The sequence below is a fragment of the Rhinolophus ferrumequinum genome, chromosome 10, assembly GCF_004115265.2.
Source record: "Rhinolophus ferrumequinum isolate MPI-CBG mRhiFer1 chromosome 10, mRhiFer1_v1.p, whole genome shotgun sequence".
NCBI classification, from domain to species: Eukaryota; Metazoa; Chordata; class Mammalia; order Chiroptera; family Rhinolophidae; genus Rhinolophus; species Rhinolophus ferrumequinum.
In genome coordinates this window covers 6,112,813-6,119,622 of record NC_046293.1, presented here as the reverse complement: position 1 = coordinate 6,119,622, position 6,810 = coordinate 6,112,813, and positions in this window count along the sequence as shown.

The window sequence follows — 6,810 nt, the reverse complement described above, 5'->3', positions numbered from 1 at the left end:
TCAGTCAGGCCCCTTCATAGTAAAGGGGTTACAACTGAAAGAACTACACATCTCAGACCTTATCTAAGAAGTCTATAGGGAAACACAGAGACAGCAGAGGAGACAAAAACAACGATACCAGAGGAAATTTTAGCCTCTTAACAACTATACCTACGGCAAACAGTAAACACAGCGTAACTCCAAGCCGGATAAACATAAAGCCTCACACTAAAGGCCAATTTACCTCAGTTCCTTTTACATAGTATATCATGTCTGTCTTTCAGCATAAAACTACAAGGCATACTAAAAGACAACACAGCTTGGACAGAGCAAATATCAGAACCAGACTCAGACATGGCAAAGATGTTGGAATTATCAGACTGGGAATTTAAAACAACTGGTTAATATGCTAAGAGCTCTAATGGAAAAAATAGACAACATGCAAGATTAGATGGGTAATGTAAGTAGAGAGATGGATCCTCTAAGAAACAAAAGGACATGCTAGAAAAAAAAACAAAAACAAAAAAACACTAACAGAAATGAGGAAAGCCTTTGATGTGGTTATCAGTAGACTGGATATAACCAAGGAAAGAATCAGTGAGTTTACACCTATGTCAGTAGTTAACTTCCAAAATGAATGCAAAGAGAAAAAAGAAAAATACGGAACAGAATATGCAAGAACTGTGGGACAATTACAAAATGTGTAGCTTACATACAAACATCTACAATTGGGCATATCGGGTTGAAACTGCAGAAACATCAGAGACAAAGAGATAATCTTGAAAGAAGCCAGAGGGGAAAAATCTTACCTGTAGAGGAACAAGGATAAGAATTACATCAGCCTGCTCTTTAGAAACTATGCCATTAAGAAAAGAGTGGAATTAAATAGTTAATATTTTTATAAAATGTAGAATTCTGTGTGCAGTGAAATTATCCTTCAAAAGCGAAGAAATACTTTTATCAGACAAAGGTTGAGGGAATTTGTCACTAATAGAGCTTCCTTGCAAGAAATGTTAAAAGAACTTTTCCAGAGAGAAAGAAAATGATATATATCAGGAACTTTGATCTACGTAAGAAAGGAGTGTTAGAGGCGGAATTAATGCAGATAAAATAGAACCTTTTATTCTTCTTATTCTTAATCTAACAGATAATAGTTCAAAGTAATAGTAGCAACTAGGTATTCTGTGATTATAGCTTATGGATAATTAATGACAATAATGTTATAAGAGAAAGGAGGAATTGAAAATGCTGTTATGAGGTGCTTCCTGTCTGTGAAGCAGTAAAGTGCTATTTGAAAGTGGATTTGGACTAGCACTAAATGTATATTACAAATGCTATGGCAACCACTAAAAAAAAAGTTAGAAAAAAATAGTACAATTGATAATATAAGAGAGGAGAGAAAATTGAATCATATAAAATGCTTAATTAAAACCAGAGAAGGCAGAAAAAGAGGGCAAAAAGGGAAAAAAAAAGAACAAGGACAATGGACAAAAAACAGGAATAACATATGGTAGATATTGACCAATTATACCAATAACCATTTTAAGTATCAATGGTCTAAGTACACAAATCAAAAGACAGAGACTGTCAGAGTGGACTGAAAAAAAAACAAGACCCAACTATATACTGTGTTTCCCCGAAAATAAGACCTAGCCGACAGTCAGCTCTAATGCGTCTTTTGGGGCAAAAATTAATATAAGACTGGTATTATGTTATGTTATGTTATATTATACCCAGTGTTATGTTGTTATGTTATGTTATACCCGGTGTTATATATTTTATTTTATATTTTATATTATATTATCCTGTCTTATAGTAAAATAAGACTGAGTCTTATATTAATGTTTGCTCCAAAAGACTCATTAGAGCTAATTGTCCGGCTAGGATTTATTTTCGGGAAACACGGTAATGACCTGGGGAAGAGTGAGGCTGGCTCTGCCCCTTGGAGTCATCTGATGTTCAGGTAAGGGTGGCAGAAAAGTTTGGATAACATTGAATGGGAGAAAAGGAATGTTACAGGGTTATTTTGCATTTTACTGGGAGTCTGGAAAAAGAAGGAAGCAGAGTAAGAATCATTCGTGGGAAATTGACATGTGACACTGATAAGCACAGTCACCAAGAGCGGCAGGGCGATGTCCATTCCTAAGGACACCCAGGTTCATCCTTCTTCATTCCTCCTCTTGGGCAGCCCAGGGCTGGAAGATGTGCACATCTGGATTGGATTCCCCTTTTCTCTGTGTATGTTGGTGCCTTCCTGGGGAATGCCGCCGTCCTGTTTGTAATCCAGACTGAACATATCCTCCACGAGCCCAGGTACTATTTTCCAGCCATGCTGGTCTCCATTGACCCGGGCCTGTCCGCGGCCACCAGCCCTAAAATGCTGGGCATCTTCTGGTTCACTCGCAGTGATATGTAACTTTTTTTAAATTGTAGTAAAAAAGACAACATGAATTTTATCTTCTTAACCATTTTTAAGGGTCCCCTGCAGTAGTGTTAGCTATACAGGTTTCCGCCGCTGTGTGAAAGCAGAGCTTTCCTATGAAACCTTTTGTAAACCAAAATGGCACGAAGCGGAGTATCCCCTGCTTTCTGAAAGTTTGTGTTAGGCCACTTCACTTCTATGACAGGTAATGGCTTTTTCATGCAAGTAAAAATCCCCTTCGGATTTCTTTTGATTAGCAAAAACAGGGTACTAAGGTAGGTTTTTCATCAAAGTGGTATAACACAAACTTTCGAAAGTGGGAGATACCTGTACATACACTGTTGTGCAATGAGTCTCTAGAACTTTTTCATTCTGCAAGACTGACAGTTTATACCCTTTGAACAACTCCCCATTTTCCCCTCCCCCCAGCCCCTGGCACCACCATTCTACGTTCTGTTTCTATGAAATTGACTACTTTAGATACCTCATGTAAGTGAAATCATACAGTATTTGTCTTTTTGTGACTGGCTTATTTCGCTTAGCATAATAGTCTCAAGTTCATCCATGCTGTAGCATATGACAGCACTTCCTTTTTTTTTTTTAAGTCTGAATAATTTTCTATTGTATGTATGTACCTCATTTTCTTCATTCGCCCATCAATGGACTTTTGGGTTGCTTACACATCTTGTCTATTGTGAATAATACTGCAATGGACATAGGTGTGAGGAGGGTTTTTTTTAACAGCCTTATTGATACATAATTCACATACCGTATAGTCCACCCATTTTAATCACTGACATTCATCAGTGATTTTTAGTATATTCACAGATATGTGCAATCATCGCTTCCGTCAATTTAGGAACATTTTCATCACTTCAGAAAGAAACCTTGTACCTTTCAGCTGCCATCCCCGATTCCCCCCATCCTCCCACCCAGTCCTAAGCAACAACTAATCTGTCTCCATATAGGTTTTCCTATCCTGGACTTTCATATGAATGAATCATATAACGTGGTCTTTTGTGACTGGCTTCTTTCCCTTAGCATGTTTTCAAGAGTCATCCACGTTGCATGTTTCATGTCAGTACTTTCCTCCATTTTGTGGCTGAATGATATTCCATGGTATGGTTAACCATATTTTGTTTATTTATTTGTCAGTTGGTGGAATTTGGATTGTTTCCACCTTTTGGCTGTTACAAATAATGCTGCTATAAACATCTGTTTACAAGGTTTTGTGCGGACGTGTTTATACCTGGTCGTGGAATTGCTGTATCACATCGTAATCATTTGCGGACTTGCCAGACCATCTCCTTCCACAGCAGCTGTACCAATTTTACAGTGTATGAGGGGTCCAATTTCTCCACATCCTTGCCAACGCTTATTGTCTTACTTTTGCATTTTAGCTACCCTTTGGGTATGAAGTAATATCGCATTATGGTTTTTATTTGCATTTCCCTAATGGTTACTGATGTCAAGCATTGGCCATTTGCATATCTTCCTTGGAAAAATGTCTATTCAGATCCTTTGTCCACTTTTTAATTGGATTATTTATCACTTTATTACTGAGTTGTAAGAGTTCTTTATATTTTTTAAACAGAAGTCCATTATCAGAAATATGAATTGCAGATATTTTCTCCCATTGTGGGAGTTCTTTTCCCTCTTTTTAATGTAGGCAAATTATGGCTATAAATTTCCCTCTGATCACTAATTTCACTCCTAAGTTTCGGTATGTTGTGTTTTAGTATTTTTGGTATATTATGTGTTCATTTTCATTCACCGCAGAGTATTTTCTCTCGTATGTAATGAGTCGCTTGTCTTGCTGTTTTAAAAAATTTTCCATGTCTTTGTCTTGAGAGTTTGAATATGATGTGTCTAGGTGTGGATCTCTTTGAGTTTATCCTATTGGAGCTCATTGACCTTTTTAGATGTGTACATTAATATTTGTCATCAAATGTGGGAAGTTTTGAGTCATTTTTTCAAATGTTCTTTCTGCTCTTTCTCTCTTCTTACATGTTGGTGTGTTGCATGGTGTCCCATAGGTCTCTGAACTTCTGTTCATTTTTCTTCATTCTTCTTTCTCTTCCTTAGACAGGTTCATTTCAATGGGACTATCTTCAAGTTTGCTGATTTTTTTCTGCCTGGTCATGTCTGCTGACCCATTGAGGCCCTCTAATGAAATGTTTATCTCAATTATTGTACTTTTTAACTCTAGAATTTCTATTTGGTTCTTTTCTATAATTTCTGTCTCTTTACTGATATTTTCTATTTGGTGAGACATCATTCTTATTCTTTCCTTTAGTTCATTAGATACGGTTTCCTTTAGCTCTGAACATAAATAGCTGATTTAAATATGATACTAGGATAAAACACTATAAAACTTGCTATTCTTACCAAGATTCTGTCTTTCTTGATCAAAAGCTCTCTGGGTTGCCACAAACCTTTGGTTAATTTCCAGAGTTCTGTGAAAGTTGATTCTGATAAAAAGTGGAAGGTTTTTCATTGCTGTTATGGAGGAAACAAAATTTTGGTGGTCTTACCATACCATTTTTGTTGAGTCCTTGCTTGGATTTTTATTCAAACAAACTGTAGAAAGATATTTTTGAGACAATTGGCAAAAACTGAACACAGACTGGTTATTAGATTACCAAAATGTTTGTTCTGTTGGATAGGAAAATTGTATTATGGTCACATATATTTTTAAAGACCCTATCTGCTAGAGCATAGTGGTGTTTATAGAGTTTTCTTTGATTTGCTTTCAAATACTCCAGCTCACATGCAAAAAAAGTATGTGTGGGAAGAAAGATAAGAAATAATGGCACACGTTGATGGTTGTTGGACCATGAAGGTTTACTATACCATTTTATTTTTGTGTTTGAAAATTTATACAATAGTTTTTTTTAAAGAGAAGTGGTAATCTTGGGTCTAAAAAAGGCTTCCTTGAACTGGGAAAAAATAATTGAGTCCCTCACTGGCCTTGGATAGAAGTAAAATAATGTCCTGAAGATAAGCAGGGTGTGTGAGAGAATTAAGGCTAAAGAGATAGAATCAATTAGGCATCCCCAGGATAAAAGGACAAGCTATGCAGCAAGTAAAGAAATGTCACCGTCTCTAGGTCTGGGAGGCAGAGGAACTGACTGGTTAAGTGCAGGCTGATCCCGGCCCCCACTGCCAAGTCCATGGTCTCCACCATTGTACTCCCCCCATCCCAGGGTAGTGGGAAAGGCTTCTTCCTCGGGGCTGCAAAAGAAGTGTTTCCACCTGAGACCATCCCATTTGGCTTGAACAGCAAGCACTATGACAAAGACCCGAAGCTGAACGTGTGCGTCCAGTGACAGGTCTCCCAGGGCAGAGGCCTGGGGTAAGATAGGCTTCTGTCTCCTGACGGACCTCAGCTGGGGAAAGGGAGCGTGCTCTGCTGACTGTAGACTCAATCAGTGAAGCTCCAGTAATTTGAGTGACACTATAAAGGGTGCACTTGTAAGTTCTTTACACCATACTATAAGAACCTCAAACCCCGAGCGAGGGAGTGTGGGAGATCCACCCAGAAGCGTTCCCACAGGGCAGGATAGTGCAAGGCCTGGGGCACTGGGTGCTCCCACATTCAAAGCCTAAGGAGAACCTACCTAGCCTGGCCTGCTGCCAGCTTCCCAAATGGGGACAAGAACCAGCAGGAGACACAGGTGCCCTGTGGCCTTAGCTAAAGAAAGAGGGCTTGGGGAATAGGAACCAAAGGAAGGCAGTTAAGAACACGCCATTCTTTTTCTTTAATAGCCCTTTCCTTAGGAGGAGGAACAGGAAACATATTTTAAGACACAGAGTCCCTGAACTTGTCTTTGGATGTAGCTGGGGGTGTTCAACCTCCTCTGCAGCCAGGTTAGGAGAGGAGAAACTAGGGGAGGGGCCAGGGGGCACTGCAGGGCAGAGGCCAAGCTGTTGGGGCCCCAGGGGAAGAAAGCAGTGCTGACCTCCCCTCACCTGCACCCAGCACGAGAGCCAGTGAATGGAGCTCTGGCAGGAAAGGGGGGATGAGCTGACAGGTGCCAAAGTGAACAATGCAAAGCTCCTTAGCAGACCAAGGCCTTTGTCTGTGCAGCACAGGCTGGTGAGGGGGCGTGGAAGCCAGCAGACCCTGTAACATCTGCACGGGGTGGGGAAGGACGTGCAGACAGAGGGCCTGGGACCATTGCTGCTCGGCCTCATGTGCGATCACCACCCCACCCCCGTGTGGGGCTCTCTGAAGTGAGGCAAGTCTGGACTGTCCGGAAGTACAATCTGCAGGTCACTTTGGAAAATGAGAGGCCAACAGAGGCCACACATTTCCATGTGAGGCGAGATTTGAAACCAGCACCCTGTGTACGGCCACCCAGAGTCCCTAACTGAAGGTGACCATGGTCCCAGGTCCATATTACAAG